Source organism: Protopterus annectens, chromosome 7.part1 (assembly GCF_019279795.1).
Source record: "Protopterus annectens isolate FY-2018-M chromosome 7.part1, PAN1.0, whole genome shotgun sequence".
Classification (NCBI taxonomy): Eukaryota; Metazoa; Chordata; order Ceratodontiformes; family Protopteridae; genus Protopterus; species Protopterus annectens.
In genome coordinates this window covers 263,161,996-263,182,072 of record NC_056740.1, presented here as the reverse complement: position 1 = coordinate 263,182,072, position 20,077 = coordinate 263,161,996, and positions in this window count along the sequence as shown.

The following is a 20,077-nucleotide window of genomic DNA, read 5'->3' as shown; positions in this document are numbered from 1 at the left end:
TGCCGTGCGTGTGCCTGAGGACAGAATAGTGCTTTTAGACTGCTCACACTCCATACATTTCTTATACCCACCTTTAGCAAGGGTGATGATGTCACCCATCTACAAATACACCTCTGGGAGTACTGTGTCCCAGTAATCTCGGTAGCATGTTCTGTAACTGCGTAATGCTGTAGTAAAGTCATAAGGTCGGTGTTCTGATCCCAAACATGCCAAGTGTGTGTGTGTGTGTGTGTGTGTGTGTGTGTGTGCGCGTGTGTGTGTGTCTGCATGAGACAAGTACAGTGCTTTGTAATATTCACTGTAGCGTGTGCCCTAAATGTGTATTGCTGCAGTGTGATATGTATACAGGACAGGGCAAGTGTGTGTTTGTCTGTCAGAGCATGTGTAGAGGTGGCCGTGATTATCTTACCATTGGACTTGTCTGGGAGTGGGTTTTGTAGTTTTCCTATATGGTATCCATCTTATGACACATTGGCCACCACACGAGGAGTACAGCTGTCAGTCAGTCATGGGACTGTGTTGGCAAGCCATACCCATACATCTGGCAAAAGGCCTGGTGAACTAGGTATGCAGCCCTACTAGTACCCAGTATATGTCCCGCACCCATGTGCCATGCAAAAACAAACTTGCCTAGGATATCCCACTATGTTGCTAGTACCATGCACATTGAGGACAGATAGTAGGCATGGTGTGAATGCAGTGGCCTGCAGAGGACATGGCACCCTGTACAGTGGTACAATAGGCACATATATGCAGACATTGTGCCTTTGCTATGTTCCGCACTGAATGCCTGCAATATATGTAGTGCCATCAAATGTGATCCACAAAGGCCAGACAATGCTGTACACATGTGCCCTGTATGGACCCATGCCACTGACACCATGGAATACCTGTATCATACTATCCATGCAGGTACAGTGCCGACCTGCTCACTATAAGCAGGTTTTGCCACACCAGGCCAGTATTGGCATATTGGGGTATAACAGGCTGTGTACACAACATGTGTCTGCCAAACCAGGTACACCTGTACAGGTCACTGTACAGTATTGTGGGACATGCACATCCCAGACAATGTCCATGTGAAGGACTATCAAACACAGACATGGCATGCATTGCAAAACTATGGCCCTACACATTGGTAACCAGGATGTCAGGCCAGATAATGCAGTACCCATCTGTGTCGGACATTGCAGACACTACACCCCTGCACTGCACACCATTGTCGGGTGACGCAATGGCAAGGATTACCCCTCACCCAGCCTTGTACAGCCATCTTGCACAGCCAACACTACACACCCATGGAGCAATGCATACCTGCATGCCAGTACTGGCACCTTGCATCTGTGTGTGGGTTGTGATGCTGTCAACCACAGTCACTCCCAGTATAAACCTCATTGGCATAACAACAGTTGTCAAGCACTTTCACATGCCCTAGCCCATAGAACCACCAGTTATCCCCTGTGGTGCATGTGGTCCTGTGCATTACTGCAGTGTGGCAAACTAATTAGTTACATTGTATATTTGCTGCCCTGGAAAAGGTGTCGATGTGTGTCCATTAGAGAGTGTGCTTGTGGTGACAATGGCATCCGTTTACATGGACAGACATGTGTGCCACACCTAATGAATGTCTACTATATCTGTTGCAGATGTCACTCACTCACCTACACACATATATTCTTACAGCACAGCAACATGTCGCCTTTGTGGCACATGTAGTAACGTCATGCACATGTAATAGTAATGAGTAGTCAGGGGTTTGACCCCTGTACTGTTCAGCATGTGGCAGATGATGCTTATGGTTAAGTCTCCAAGCCCTTCCCTGGTGTACATTGCCTGTCTCACCCACACACTCTCCGGTGGATGTAAAGGTGTATACCTGCACAGCAGCAGTGTGTGTATTGTAAGTGATGAAAATGGTCAGGTGATGGCCCCTGCACCTCTTGCAGTCCTCCTCTAGCTGATTGCATGTGGTATGGCTGTGATGGTGTTCCTATAGCCAAACGCATGATAAACACAGTACACTATCTAAGGAAACATGTTGTTATCTGGCCATGACAGTCGCTGTGAGTGGTACCTGGATGTGGTGTTCAGACACGGCATCACAGATGATATCTGGATGTACCTCAATCATTTTCCACAGTGGGAAATAGCCTAAAGACAGGAGGGTGATGTGCCACACATGACTACAGCATGTAAGTGTAGCTATGCTGCATTGAGACTACTGCCTGTTTAACATGTGTGTGGTAATGGCTATTCTGCATGTTATAATACAGACATGACAGTACTCTGTTCATGAGGGACCCCCAATCTGTAGGGCCATCTGTGAACTGGTCAGTGTGTGCAACCATTTGTTTACACACTGAGCATACATCTGTGCACAGCAGAAGCATGGTGTGAGGAATGCAGACAGTACATGATGATAGGGATGCGTTACGGCCATCGCATCCCTGACTGTATATGTGTCACATGAGACAGTGGTATGACAGACACTGCGTGGGATTCTCAGTGACAAGCCAATCATGGGCAATTGTTCAGCTGTGGTCACACGTCTACTACACATTGTACAGTTGGCATGCAGTATATATGCATGTGTTGTGCTCCCTCTGCAAATGTATACCATCTGTTGTGTTGGGTTGCTGGTGATATCTATGCATACTGTCGTAGGTAATCCTGTATGCTGTTGTCTATCACTAAGCCATATGTGGGTTTAAAATGCAACACCATAGGCTGAATGGGTTGGGAGGTCCCAGCAGAACCTCCTGTCCCACTTCAGCTGAACATGGAACCGGGCACTAGCACATCTGGGGCCCAGCCATACACATCAACCTCTGTTGGCTCTGCACCACCTTCTGGTGGTACCACCACTGAGAATGGATCATGTCCCCCCTGGGAGCAGGACGAGACAGGTACATATCTTCTGTTGTGCGGTCCCGGACGTGTTGCGTTGGTGGCTCCCTAAGGGGTTAAGAAGCCAGATACACCAGTTCAAGGGCGGAGTGTCACATTTACAGGGTGATTCTGCCCCTCCTGAACAGCCCCCAGCACTGCCTCCTTTGCAGCTGTGTAGGTGCAGTGGCAGTTGCCCATGGCTGGGGCCTCCATCCAGCTGTTCATATGGGCTTTTGAATGCCAAAGACCCATCCCCATCAAGGGTGTATCCCCCACATGTGCCATATACCAACCCTGTATGCTGTCTTTCCTGTGATCCTACCTATCCTCCACAGCCATACCTACACTCCTTCCCCCACATCTGATCCTCACCTATGGACACGTAAGGCCATTTGACTCCTAGGACAACATCTGCCCTATACATAGCTGTCCATTACACACACGTGCTCACTGGACACATGAAACCCTTGTAATATGCATCACAACATTCTCCTGTTATCTTCACCCCTGTCCCTTAGGCGCACGATCCTGGTATGCACATCACTCCTACATGGTCCAGGTACACGTGATGAGGATGACCTCATTGTACACACAACACTACCGATCCTTCTATGGTTACCCCATTTACCTTTATCATGATGATGTTGCACACAGCACCTTGCAAGAGTACTGTTCACACATAATGATTGGACAGGTACTGTTGTGTTAATGTACATTGCATGCACAGAGTGATGTATACGACCAATGTACAACTATTTGTGTGTATGACCGACACATGTCTGTCTGAGGGAGTCTTGTGATCACATAGAGCAACACCACTACATAATACAGGTGTCGCTGGTGTTTCCCATTTCATTCATTTATGATGCTTTGCTGCCACATGGTATGTTCCTAATACATCTCTATATATGTATGTACCTATATGCTGGAAATGAACACTCACATATACATCTACATGATGGGATACATTCCTATACTGTTCAATGACTGCACTGTATGATATGTTTGTGATACTGTCCGTTGTCTGTATATCTGCCATGGCGTATTGGTAATACACATTAGCTGTGTGCACAGGGTCCTGGTTCTGACCCTTGCAAAGGACATTTATTTGGTTGCAGGGCAGAACACACCCATTGGATACGGAGGGAGTAAGGCACATTATAGCAGTTGGGAGCGGGTGTGTGGGTTTGCTTAGTGTTAAGCACTGCTGACCTCTGCTTACAGCCTTTTATGCTCGGTTAGCCTCTACATTGCTTTACCAGTGCAATACTCACAGATTGGTAGCCAAACACGCTTACACCTGCTCGCTCCCGCACTTGCAATTGCACTGACATTGGTGCTTGCATCTGTCATTCACACCCCTGGGTGGGAGCGAGGACCACATTATTACCTTGTGATGACTATTACATCAGACTACATGACTACAGTATTGGGATTTGATGCCCATTAGGAGACGACATTGCGTTCGACTGTACAGAATCAGTGACCTGTCCAGTGAATCAGTCATATTTGTGTGTACCTCATACAATGTGCTCCCACCTTGTAATGCCTATTACATTGGACTACATGAATACAGTATCGGGAATGGCTGCCTATTAGGCAACAGCATGGCGTTCGACTGTACGGAATCAGCTGCCTGTCCGGTGAATCAATCATATTTGTGTGTTCCTCATACAATCTGCTCCCACCTTGTGATGCCTATCACATCGGACTACATGTCTACAGTCATAGCCGGCCTTAGGCATAGGCCAACTAAGCGGCCACCTAGGGCACTGCTTTAGTGGGGGCACTTTACCAGTATTTATTTGGTATAGGTAGACCAGGATGGGGGTACTGGGTGGTGTGGTGGGGAGTGCCATTGTGCCCTTTGCCTAGGGCACCAGTTGACCTAAGGCTGCTCCTGACTACAGTATCAGGAATGGCTGCCCATTAGGCGATGGCATGGCGTTCGACTGTATGGAATTAGCGGCCTGTACAGTGAATTAATCATATTTAAGTGTTCCACATACAATCTGCTCCCATCTGGCTGATACATGGGAACCGAGACTCTTCAATACAGACAAGTATTTGGGTTGTGGGAGCCACATTCATCAGCTGAGTCATGCTACCGCATACCTATTAAAGGTTTGCCACCTTTTCAATTGGCCAGTGTGGGACTTTAGGGTTACCACCTGTCCCACTTTGCGTGGGGCACTGCGAAAATAATCAAAACATAGCAAATGTCCTGATTACAGGACATTTTTATATTCTACGTTTCATTAATAGTTGCATAAAACAAGTTATTTTATATATGAAATATGTTATGTGAAGTAGCATAAGCAATTAAAATGTAACTAGATTAAGCTTTTATTTGTGCAAATAAGTATAATCCTGTACTATGCACGGCTGTAAGTATGTTTTGTCATGCAAAGTCTGACATTTCTACAGAACATGTCCTACTTTGGCCATTTGGAAATATGGTAACCCTATAGGACCTGTATGTAGAGATGTCAGACTTTGCAGGGCAACACATACCCACAGCCAGTAGAAAGGAGAGTACTTCACTGTTTTGCCTAAATAAAAGTTTACTCTTGTAGCATTATAGTTGCTTATACTGTTACTTATAACATTTAGGTGTTTCTGGTGCAAAATAATTGTTTTATGCAACTACTACAGACAATATAGGTAATCTTTGCCCTAAATCACAGGACATTTACCATAATTACAGTTATTTTGCTGGACACAACTGCCCAAAGGGGAGTGTCCCTCGCAAAGGTGGACAGGTGGTAACCCCAACCCTATTATTCTATCAACTTTCTAAGGTAGTCGGCGGAACATGCGCTTTCTGTCACTATCACCTCTCATACGAATGGGGAAGAATGAACACTGAATCAGGGACACTGTATAACGACCTCAGGGACACATTTAGAAGGTTGGTGCTATTAACCTGACACATTGACGGACCCAGAGCACATATGTATTCATACACATTTTCTGAGGTGCATGCTGTTTAGGACTCTTACATGTTGTCATTATTCATTATGTGTATTCCACCACCTTTCCTCCTAATATCACTAGTTCTAGGAGGGTTTATTTGGGACTGTGTTAGATTCTGATTCGTAATCACGGACATCCCTGGTAATTGGGGACAGTTCAATGATATGGTCCTTATGTGTTCTCACAATGCTTTATGGACTGTCCAGTAGATGTGTTCTTAAGGTTTAGGTGGTATGGGCGTCTGCTATACCCACATCGGAATATTACTTACACCCATGGGGCAGTCCTAATATGTGTCTGCCAGCCAATACCTGCATGCCTAGGCCCATAATTGCATACCCATAGTTCCCCTACCTGCCACTACTCTACAGCACTCATCCTTACTGTGGGCACAGATGGGCACAGGTGGGATATGAACACACCCCTACACACTGCCCACTCTCCCCGTGTCAGGACACATGTCATACGTTGTGTCAACCCATGTGTTATCAGGCTTGCACAACCTACTGTTCCGTGTACAGCTACATCCTGGTTGCAGTAGTCTTTACTCACATTGCCTGGAAGAAAAACATTTTTGGTGTCTCACAAGGGACGTCGCTGTCCATGTTTAAAGTGTAGACCTTGTAGATCTCTCCCACTGGTAGTTTCCTGCTGGTGGTCTGGGAAGCCGTGTTGTATTTACCTTTATTGCGTGTCTGTATATCTCACCGGCCTAGCTGGGGGGGTTAGACATTTGTTGACTGAGCCTCCCACCAACATATGCCCGGTCTGAACATACGTTACCCGTAACTGCTGTAACATAACCTAGGTATATACATGTGTATATTTACTGTAACATATATATATATCTATTTACATTATTATATACAGATATATCTGCATATGTATTCATACATATATATTCATATCTTGCTGTATATATATATATATATATATATATATATATATATATATATATATATATATATTTGTGTTTGTGTGTATATATATATATATATATATATATATATGTGTGTACATCTGTGTGTCAATACATTCCCTGCTCATACGCACTTACACATGCGTAATTGTGTTTATATATGCTTCACCAGCATACAAGTGCCTTATTCATTATAACACCGACACTTCACTCCAGTTATCTTGTAATCGGTATGTAGCACGTTATACAGTGGGCACATGTCGCTATATGTTCATGTATGGATTACTGATGGTAATTGGAATGTGATACAGTGTGATTCGACCCTCTTCTGCACAGCCTATTACTCCATCTACTGTCGATGTTTGTATGGGCACATTCCTATTATTTATGTCAACAAATGGAATGCATGTGTTACAGAATTTGTACTTCAACATATTGTTGTCTGCATGTGAGTATGCATATATACCTATTACGACCTAGCTGACCTCCACGGGGCGGTCCATTACAACCAGCCCATCCAACCTTGGCACGCCTGGATCCATAATTGCATACCCATAGTTCCTACACCCCACCCGTGGTTGAATTTACATGCGTAACATCCATTACCCACTTGTTATCGCAGCCATGACACACCTTTACACATTGCCGTCTCCAGAGCTTTTGGGGCCCTACACATATTTTGTCCCGCCTCGTGTATTCACAGAGTCTCCCGCTATGTATATTTGCACATATGTGCGTTTTCTGGGACTATGGAATCCGGCCATTTGCACTTTCCAATTTTTGGAGGTCCCAGCATGGGACTACATTCAGTCTGTGTGTAAAGTAGACTTAACATTTCAACGATGTTACTCCCACTGGTAAAACCCTGCCTGTGGTGTGAGTAGTGGTGCTTTGCTCACTCCTGGGCAGCTTTTTATGACATACGCTGAAACCACTATATAATATCAACATTGCTCTTGATTCCCTTCACATCCCTTGTGTATGCTTTATTGTTACAACGTCCATTCTTATATATATATATTTATATATATATTTTTTCATGTATGTAGATATATATCTATACACACACGTATATATATGTGTGTGTGTGTGTGTGTGTGTGTGTGTATGTGTGTGTGTGTGTGTGTGTGTGTGTGTGTGTGTGTGTGTGTGTGTGTGTGTGTGTGTGTGTATATATATATATCTACATTAAGGATATGGTAGGAACATGTCCTAGTTTTAGCTATAGGAATACTAAATCATTAAAAAGTATTTTATGCTATGAGAGCGATGATAAGAAAAAATTGTATTCCTCGAGGAAAGGAACTTTTTCATGCTACAATTGCAATCAATGTAGTTTCATAGCTAATAAAAATCACTTTGTACACCCAGACACACATATTAGATATGAATTAAATCACTACACAGATTGTAAGTCTAGGAATGTGGTTTATCTGGCTACATGTCAAAAATGTAGCAGTTTTTATGTAGGGAAGACTAATAGGACACTTAGAGAAAGGATAAGAGAACATGTTTATGCTATTAGCAGGGAGAATGAAGGAAATGCAATAGCTAAACATGTTCTACAGAATGATACAACTCACAGTTTTAAATTCTTAGTACTATAATCTATATATCCCACAGTGAGGTTAGGTAATATAAGTAATTATACAGAGAAAGAGGAAGGGAAGTGGATACTTAGGTTACAAGCAGATAGGGGACATGGTTTGAATGATAGAGTTTCATTGAAACCATTTTTAATGGATCGAGCCCTAAAACACTAGTCTATGGGAAATATGTACTACTATATATATGAGTATTTTTGTTTTTATACATACTTCAGAGCACGTGTGTATATTCAATAATGTATGTACATATATGTATGTATATATATATATATATATATATATATATATATATTTTTTTTTAATACATATTTTTAATACATGTTTTTAGACATTATCCTATTTTTGAAATGTAATGCCTTGTTTATTGTAAGTAGTAGTTTTTTGTAGGTATTGTTTCTTGAAAGCAGTTTTTTAAGAAATTGAAGCAAGATCATATACAAGTTATAGTCAATATATTTGAAGTAAGGTCTTTATAAATTATTCAGTATTATTATTAGTAGTCTTTCACAAAAAGAAGTTTAATATATGCATTTTGCATTCTATTTATTATTATATGATGCTGTGTATATAGAACAGCATTACAAGAGAATTCTACCTTTAAGAGTTTTTATCATATGTTTTTTAATAAGCATTTCATTGGTTGCTCTTTGAAGTGACACTATATTTAAATGGATTTGGAGTGCTTCATTATTATTTTAAGTCTGAAGAAGCATCCTTAGAGACGCGAAAGTGCTTACTTTGTGGAATAAAGTGTATATTCTAGCATATATTTAGTGGTTTGCTTCGATTGTTGAGGTGTACCTGCCATTCTTCTACATTTGATTTTGGACTTTTTTGTTTGGAGGTACTTTACCCTTGTGGTGTTTTCTCTTTCTATTTTGAATTATTACATTACCCGTCGCCCCCCATCCCCATATTCCATAGACACTATCCATCCCTTCTCTAGTTGATAGCCCATGGCACAGTCAACAGAACACATTGCGTACACTACATATCTCTGGTACCAATATGGTTGTGAGGACTACCCTAGCATTTCTGATCTTCCGCATGCTGTACTTCACACACATAGGTACACGCAAATACTTATTTTTCATGATATGGTAGGTAGACCCGGGTAATACCCGTTCATCTATGGGCCGTCCTGACAAGGACGACTTGGACAGCGAATGGACAGATATTGGGTGAATACTCTGACCATTGGTAGGGTTGCCAACTTTTCATATGAACAGGATGGTTCATTTTCGGGACACACATCAGAGTTTACAGGCCAACACATACCCATGGTCAAAACAAAGGATAGTACTTTAGTTTTATGCCTAAATATAAGCTTTTATTGTTGTAGCGGTGTAGTTGCTTATTCTGTTTCATTTACTTGCTTATTCTGTTTCTTGTAACATTTAGGTATTTTATATATGGAAATAAGTATTGTATGGGACTATTACATAAAATATGGGACATAATTATGTCCTACATTCACAGGACATTTGACATTTATAATGGTTTTGGTATGGACACACCTGCCTAGAGGGGGACTGTCCCTCACAATGTAGGACAGATGGTAACCCTAACCATTGGGCTAGGCTTAGCAATTGGCGGCGTGCCAACACGATGCGTTTTGCTTCCACTTGGTATAACTATCGACACTACAATGGAATACGGGCATGGGGTTTTAAATATCATTTGTTCGAGGGACGGGGACTCAATATTCAGCTACGTGCCTTTGTGTTTACTTTTTATTTTGGTGTTCGCAAAACTGTCTTGTATGCTTTGCATACATTTCAGTATCCACGGACACTGACAGGATTGATTACTATTAGAGGCAGGCTGTACTAGTCAGCATTTTAGGTTGCGCGTATGCAGCCGACATGTTCACGCCTCCGTGCAGCACTTAGACATGCCCCCTGCATTCTTACACATTTCCTATGCACGTGGCCATTACGGCAGTATGCCTTCATTAATATGCATGTGGTGCTGCTGCGCCATCTCTATGCTGCAAGGTCGGAGCAAGGCTAACGCCGTCCTTGCGCCGAGCTTCATGAATCCCGGGGACTGTCATTTCACCAGAGAATGAAGATCTGCACCATACATATATTTAATCCATTATTTGTATACACTATCATCTCATTTGCATTTGCTATGTACCACAAATAATAATAATAATAATAATATATACTGCCTTCACAATCATCATATTTTAATGTTGTCTCCTTTCTCATGTCTACACCTGCTGGTAAAGACCTTTTGTACTGTGGAAATATTTTCTGCTTTTGTGCATTAAAAAAACAGGATCTATTAAATTAAACAGCAACGATGGAAGTCAAAGTCAAGAAGCTAAGGACTGCTCTTAATACATGGACCAACAACCCATGGAAGAAGATGTCAACTCTTATTGAGACATTAAAAATTAACTCAGACTCTACTTAAAAGAATAAAATTGAGGAAGGAAAATATTTGTTCAAAGTTCACACAAAATTGATTCAGATTGGTTCATCAAATAATTTGTCTTCAGGCCATATGTAAATAATGTATATAGTTTGTCAATGTGTTTTGGAGTACTAGTTAAAGTTCAATTGAGTTATTTATTATATTTTGAAGAAAATCAATAAAAACTCTTGCGTAAAAAAAAAACAAGATTTGTTTATTTGTGCATTGATAAGCAAACATTGTTCTTAAAAATGTGAAAATGTCATTTAACATGATGAAAATGTGACCATATCAGGCTTCAGAATTCATGACTAAGGACCATCCCTGGGATTCAGTAGGTTTCCGTGCAGGAACAGCTTATTCCTGCACAGAAGCGACCATTTAAGAGCAGCATGGTAGCGTGCCATGCATAGTAATGAAGGTGCGCTGCCTCTGCTCCTAAACGGACATGGAGTATGGACGAGTGCAGGGAGTGTGTCTGAGAGCAGAGCTCTCACAATACACATGCCCTTGCACTCAGGAAGTGCTGTTCAGCAATAACAATGAGCGAGAACGCTCATAGGAGGTTGCATACCTCCCAACTGTACAAATCAAAGCATAATGTCCACATTTGTTGCCCATACAGTTAGCCTGTACCCCATGATGATGTCAGGAATGAAGCCATGATATAATGGCATACCTATGAGTGTCAGACACCAAAATCTGTCAGAAAACGTATATTAAAACCAATCCTGTTACTCTAGCAACTGTCCCAAGTTTATAAGAGCAATAATTAAAATATGTCCATAGTTTTACCTCATGTTGTCAAGCTTTGTCCAGATAATGTGTATTAAGAGGTTGAGAGGTATGGGGGTTGCTAGGATGTTTGCCAAATGTGCTGATGCATGCAGGAATCCACAGCAATAAGTGAAACCTGTCCCTTCCAAGAGAAAATAGCAGTAGAAATTTTTTTTATCAAACAGATTAAATTAAACTGTAGGTGCACGGATTTGCCCATTGCTTTGCGCCGCATACTGTAGCTTAAATGGCACAAGAAAATAAATAGCAATATACATGGAAATGCAGCAGTACTACAATAGTGTAGTGGTCAGAACATTCCCCTTGCAAACAGCCATTCCAGGTTTGATTCTCACTGTAGTAAATTCCATGTGAAATCACTTTATGAATTTTTTTTTGCCGTATAACCCACTAAATAACATACATTTATGAACTGGAGTACTGCATTAAATGCAGATGTGAGATGTCATTGTAATGTTGTAAAATCCACAGATAAACACAAGTGCTCCATACAGTATATGTACACATGAATCAGTGATACAAATTGAAGGTATAATGTCTAATGAATGATAAATCCATAGAGTGTCCAAATCCATCACCTTCCCAAGAGCCATGTTATATTTCTGCCTAAATTAGTGCGGGGGTAAGCAGGAATAAGCACTTGTAAGCAGTAGTAAGCAGGTTTAAGCCTGGTTGCGTGGGGGTAAGCAATGCGCACACAGGTTAAGCAATATTGGAGCTAACTCCCTGTAAGCATATTTAACCGGAAGTTAGCATTGCTTACTGTCATGCAAGCCCGCCTACAATTGCTTAAAAGTGCCTTAATCACTCTGTATCCAACAGCCACTGTTTTGACCCGCAACAAAATAAACAGCCCTTGAACCCTGTACACTATAATCACAGTAAGCCATCACAGCAGTACACAAAACTGAGGTATTTCCTAACAGATCCTCACTATAGGAAAATCAAAATTTACATGTGAAAGGAATCTATATACAGTTTTATGTTGCATAACATAAATATATGAACTGGAGTACTGCATTAAGTCCAGATGTGAGGTGTCATTGTAATAAAGTATTGAAATACCCCAATAAACACACAAGGACCCCATACAGTGCATGTACACATGAATCATGTATACCAAACACATATATAACATGTAATGAATGAAAAATCAATGCCAAACAGCAAATAGTGTGCAAATTTAAAATTAAGCAACACTAAGCATTGCACACCCCTGCTTACTAGGTGTAAGCAATCTGTAGGCCAGCTAAATCAGTTTGCCCATTGGTATACCACTTTAAGCGATGCCGACCATAGGTAAGCAGGTTTGCCCATAGCTTAGCATTTTTAAAACCATCCAATCACGTCAAAGTGTGGGAAAGCGGCTCTATTTAAACCCCACAGGCGGGAATACATCTCATAACTGGTTGCAGCTTCCTCCTGTAGGCACTATGGCCAGTGTGGGTGAAGGATCGCGCTTCTGGGTGCAGCGCTGGGGCATCCAGGAGTCCAAAGTTATGGCAGGACTCCTTGTTAAAGACTATGACCAGAGACTGCTACAGGGCCAGTACCTGGGTTCCCAATATAAAGTGGAAGCCTGGGACCATCTCGCCCATGACCTCACCAGTGCCACTAGCATACCTCAAACTGGTGAGCAGGTCAGGCATCACTATGCTGACCTAAAACGGAGACAGAGGGAGCTCTTGGATCAGTGGCTCCAAGAGGCTAGACAGACGGGTGATGTCCCAGCCATGTGTAAGTATCAGTCTACAACCTGTTTAATAATTGCCAGCTCATGTATATTATGGATAGGTATGGCTAAATATTACTCTTATGTCTTTGACAGCAGCAGATGAGCGGGCTGTGAATCGGGAAGCCCCATCCTTGTAGACTGCAGAGGTTGTGTCACTAGGCAGGTTAATAATAATATTGCATGTTTTTTCATAGGAAATAAATCTAAAAATAGTAGAAAGTTAATTGCTAGTATAAATCCTGTATTGTGTATGGCATGTACTGAATAAACCAGACAATATGTCATGAAGAGTCTCATATAGGTTGTATGTAAATAAAAGGTTAACAACCTGGCAATAAAGGTCTACCTTCTGGACTGTTTGTGTTTACTCTGGTATCATATGGTAATGTAGTGTTGTAATCACTTAAAAGTACTGTTGTATTAAGCACTGTTACCCACACTGTGCTCATAGGCGCCGGAAGCTGTTAAAGACTGGGGGGGGGGGGGGTAACAAGGGCACTTAATAAACTAAAAAGGGTAATTTTTTTATAACTATTTGCTACCACAACATAGGTTCACTTGTAGGACATTTTAAGCTCAGCCAATTCCCTTTTGGTGCTTGAATTAACATTTTCTGATTGGTATTAGCTATCCCTATGGCTGATAATTGTATATTAGCCCTAGTGAGAACAACTGTGATCATACCATAGATAATGTGAGGGGGCCATGTAAGGGATGCAGCATTTAGGAACTGCTTCTATCCATTAGTGGCATGAGGGGTAATCCTGGAGTACATTTTCTATTACCCATCCTTAGATCCAAGTTGCATCTGAATATGGGTGGATGAGCTTTGCTTTATTTTTACGGATAGTCTATTCCAGAACAGTGGTAGCCTCTGTGATATACGTCCATCTCTCCACAACATTCAGTTTAGATACCTGGACTGAGTATTTCTGATGCCATTTGACTTGCTGATGTTCAGTAGGTCCATCTGTATTATGTGGGAGGTTGCTTTGTATGCCAGACATGTCACCTCTAAGCACTCTGTAGGATACTGAGTATAGTAATAAATCTTTGAGGTGGTCCATGCAAGACCTATTGTTTAGGACTTGTATCCTTTTAATAAGGTATCTCTGAAGGTATTCCAATTGTTGCATGGGGCTGGACAGATACATGCCAAAGTGGGCATTATACAAAATGATTGACATAATGAGAGCTTTGTAAAGGGGGACATCATAATCTCTAGATCTAGTCACAATCAATTTGTTTATAAGCTGTGCAATATAGAAAGGCTTTCTTATGACTCTGGGCACATGTTGGTCAAAAGTTAGGTCACTGTACACACAAGTTCCCAATTACCAAACAATTGGATCAGTTCTCAGATGGCATTGTCATGATTTTGACACCAGTTTTTATTTGGGGCAAACCTTCCTGCATGATGGTTAAGTCATTTGGGGATTCAATAACTTCTCCTAGCTTGCAGTCATCTCAAACTTAGCTGGCCAAAGCTCTTTGGTATTTCCTTTTACTTTTGAGATGTATATGCCAAACAGAAAAAGTGTCAGCACCGAACCCTGGGGGACTCCATTGGTGACTGGTCTTTTCCCCTGCTTTGATCTCCTGCCTCCTGTGAGCCAAGTTGGCAATGCAGCTGGTGATGTAAGTATTTGCTCCTACATTATTTATCTTTTGTACTACACCTGAGTAGGGGATTGTGTCAAAAGGCTTGGCCAGGTCAAGGTAATGTGGTGTGAACTGTTTTACCTTCATCGATTGCTTTGGTAACAAGAGTAAAGCTTAAAATTTGCCCATGATTTTGAACCTTTTACACTTTCCTCTGGGCTGTTTTCAAACACATTTTTAGGGCCATGCATACATGTATGCATTCCTTGATTCACCTTCCTGATTTTATTAAATTATATTCCTTGTATAATACAGCGCACTTGTTAGACTTAAGTTAGAGCGCATTTTAAATTTATTGTTTAAACATTTTTCCAGTAGGCAATGAAACAAAAATGCATTAACCAATAATGACAAAACTGCCCTATTCAGAACATTTCCATGATAACAGTCTACTTCCACACACAATTGCATTAAATGTATTGTTTGAACATTTTTCCAGTAGCCAATGAAGCAAAATGCATGCACCAATAATGACAAAACTGCCCTATTCAGAAGATTTCCATGATAACAGTCTACTTCCACACACAATTGTATTTTAAATGTATTGTTTGAACATTTTTCCAGTAGCCAATGAAGCAAAATGCATGCACCAATAATGACAAAACTGCCTTATTCAGAAGATTTCCATGATAACCGTCTACTTCCACACACAACTGCATTTTAAATGTATTGTTTGAACATTTTTCCAGTATGCAATGAATCAAAATGCATGCACCAATAATGACAAAACTGCCCTATTCAGAACATTTCCATGATAACAATCTACTTCTACACATAATATATAAATACAGAATCACAGTAGTGTAAGCCATAGGCATGTTGCACAACTTCTTGAACTTATTTTCAGTTTGGGGGGGGTCATAGATTAGTACTAAGCTAACTGCCCTTGTGAGTCATTTTAAGCATAGTCTATTATCCCTTGTGAGACTCAAACCCAGCACCTTGTGTTTGTAAGGCAAACACCTTAACCATTAGGCCACCTATGCAAAAAAAAAAATCCAAATCCAGGACACATTTTAAACATTGCTTGTATAATTTTGGAAAGTTGTTTGCATAAAATGATGCGTTCTTAGCATGCATTTCACTGCAAAGTCTTGAACACAGAACCCTGTGCACTATAGTCAGAGCAACATACCACTAAGGTAAACCAACACTTTCTTGAAAGACAGGAAAACAAACTTAAATGGCTATCATTTAGTGAATTCAGTTCTCACTTCTCACCATAGCTCTCAACCTCTTAGCCCAAAAATACAGAACAAAGCCAATAATGGGGGAATACAGTCCCAAAATAAGGACACATTTCAAATACTGATTTTATAATAATGGGGGAATACAACCCCAAAATAAGGACACATTTCAAATACTGATTTTACAACCTTAGAAAATTGCTAGAATAAAAGGTTTTGTTTTACCACTCCTGAAAACCAGAGGAACAGAACAAAAATGTGAGGCAAAAATTCACAAGTGATGGTGGCTAGGGACTTAGGCTCGTTTTACCTGTACCCAAGGTACAGAGTTTGAGCCTAGTCACTAAATGTATCCTGTTGGGGGCATTTACACACACACACACACACACACACACACACACTGTGGTTCAATCACAAAGACAAACTTTGAGCATTCAGACAAAGGCAACCATGGGTAAACTCTGCATTCTCCATATCTGAACTTCAGTTATTGCCTTACAAAGCCAGGTATGGGTAAACTCAGTACTACCCATATCTGAACTTGTAACTGATATTCTGCAGTGGCACTACTTTAAAAATATCGTATGTTTGTAAGTCATGTCATTGCATAATACAACAGAATGTCATTCTTCATCTATCTCCTCTCATGGCTGTGATTTTTCCAGGATGGCTTGATGATGTACTGCTGATGTGTACGCTTTGGGGCATGACAGTACATCAAACAAATTCAGTTCCTATTTTAGTCTACTTCTATGCTAAATTCAAATTATTTTCTTTTAGTAAGTGTTGCTGTTTTTAAACAAGTTTATGCACATAGTCAAAATTAAAAAAAAACATAGATGACAGGGATCCTTTGAGAGCTCATAGGAGTCTGAAGGTATAAATGACAAGTTCCCCATTTTACTTTAAATATGTTCTGATAAGTTCTGTAGTGTTAATATTACAGGTGAATTAATAAAATGCTTGCAGCATATGTTTTAGTAGCAGCTTTGAAATGTGTATCACTGGGGATACCAACTCTCCAATTTAGTCATGGATCACCTTTACATAAGTAAGCAAAGTCAATCAATTGTATCTGATAGGTCACAGCAGCTAGAGTTAATACTGAAATATTTTTTGAATGTTGTAGCCAGAGTTCTTCTTTTTTTTCTTCTTTTAGCGGGTTCTTCACTTCAGAACCTGATCAGCTCGTGTTTACTGGAGTACTGGAGTACTGTTCATGTTAGTGTACTAGTCTAGTGTTTGGTGCTAGACTTCCTTCCATAATTAATTCTCAGTTTATCATGGGAATGTTTATTGCTCTGTCCAGTCAATGTGCAGGCATTTGAATGTAAATTAATTTACATTACATAATAGCAATAATTGGCTAGTCTCCTAATTTACTCTATTTGTTGAATTTTGCACAGACCAAAGAACTATGACATCATAAGAATGCACCTGAATGGAAATATATTTAATCTTTAAATTAATTTAATATAATGCTCTAATGATTAGTAAGTAATATAAGCCAAGAGAACCAAGATGCATCTTTTTGGTATTTTTGCATTAGCTTAACTGAATAATGACGGGCATAGCTGCCTATGATTTATAAACAAAAAGTTTCAGAAGTACTTAAGTAAATAAATAAATAATCACATTGTGAAAATAATGTCTGTAGAGTTAATGCATCTAGGCAGACTGTCACTTTACATTTTAAGTGCCACAGTTAGGTTTCCAACTTGCTCTTGAAATAACATGGCTAACCTTGTTGGCATTCATACTGAGCATTGACTAAAAATTCATGCAATGAGTGCTGATATAACATATCCCAGTGGGAAGACTGAAAGGGTTTTTATACATGAAAGTAAAGGTCAGACCTGACGTGGTCATACTGGAGAATTCTGTCCAGCAGAGTAAAAACAGAGGTAGCACAAAACAAAAACATATTGAATATATACCAGAACTGCAACCAATAAATTAAACAAATCAATCAGTCAAATCAACCAATCAGTGTTTTCCAAATACATGTTAAATTTAACACCAAAGAGTCAAGATCATTATACTTTAAAATAAAAATATTGTCTGTATATAATAAAAGTTGTTTTAAGCATTTTCTCTCCCCACAATTAAGATGTATTTTTTCTAAAATCATGACATGTAAATCATTTATTTTTTTGCAGGACACAATGTTTTCTACAAGCATTTAAATGTTTGCACAAACTAGTAGCTGCTGGTGATAGCTTGCTGTGTTTATTATCTATCTCACCTTAATTATAGCAGCACACTACACACACACACACACACACACACACACACACACACACACACACACACACACACACACACACACACCTCTCTTAATTAGACAGTACCTTCTTCTGGTACTCTGCATAAACCCGAACGGCAGTTAAAGGAATCCGCGGCTGTGGAAGAAAATAAATCCTTCTGCCCAAATGACAGTCTGTACAGACATCCTAGGCTCTACAGTTGAAGAGAATAAACTGACATAGTGCATAATAGTAATCCTGTATTCAAACAGGCACGCAGCATACTGACGCAATTGCGCACATATTTGGGATGGTTGAGAGGTTGCAAGTGCTGCAAAAGTGGGGGACACCCCTCCCCCCTCGCTCTATGGTTCCGGCACCCATGACTGTGCTACATAAATAAAATTTGTAGGAATGTCTGTATACGACTGTTGTAATCACAAGGTCATATTGTACAACTGAGAGAGACTTAGACAGAAAACAGTGAACAGATAGATAACATAATCCAAGTAGCACACGCAACTGAGATGTGAAGTATTGTATTTTCAGCACACATAGCCATGGTTCGAATTCTGGGAGTGGTAGTAAGCTGTATGCAGAATCATACCCCAAAACTAACTGTACAGATATTGTTAGAAAATCCAGATAATTGGTGTAAGTTCCTTGCCTGCCACCCTGTCCCCCTTGCAAATCAGTGGGATGATCCCAGAAGTTTAGGCAGCAAATAATGACATACAACTGATTGTCAGACATCAAAACTGTCAGAAATATATCTATAAGAACAAACCTGTCACTCTAGCAACTCACCAAAGTGTTATGAGAGCAATAAGCAAAGTATGTCCCAACTCCACCCCCATGTCGTGAAGCTATGACCAGAGTGTGTGCAGTAACAGAGTGAGACGTATGTGCATAATAATAATGTGGAATCTGGTAATATGTGTGGCAACATCCAGGTAGTGTTAACAAACATTCCCCCCACAGGTCTGTCAGACATGAAAACTGTGCCTAGAAATAAAAGATTGAAATCCTGGACTGGTACTGTTTAGTCTGTTATTGTATGGCAGTGTTAGTGTTGCAGTTTATCTGACTAATAAGCTATTACTCATCACTGTCATCCACACAGTGCTACATAATAGAACTGTCAAGGAAGCCCTGCATAGAAGTGCTGTAATTACAAGGTCAGATTGTAAAACCACGGTAGACTTATGGACAGAATTCAGAGAAAAGATAAACAGCAGTATCTCTATAGCACACTCAACTGTGATGTACACAGTTTTATTTTTAGCACACACAGCCATGGTTTGAATCCTGGGAGTGGTAGTAAGCTATATGCAGAATCATACCCCTCAACTGTACAGATCTGTCCAGAAAGTCCAGATAATTAGCCCATATCTGTTGGCTGTAACCCTGTTGCTCTGGCATATCAGAGTGCTAATCTCTGACATTTAGGTAGCATTTAATGTCATATAACTGTCAGGCCTGTAAATATTTGGAAAATGTCTATGAAAACAAACCTGTCACTGTACAAATCACCAAAGGTTTATAAGGGCAATAGTCAAAATATGTCCCAGTTTCACCTGCATGTTGTCAAGACAAGCCCAGAGTGTGTGCAATAAGAGATGGAGAGGTATGTG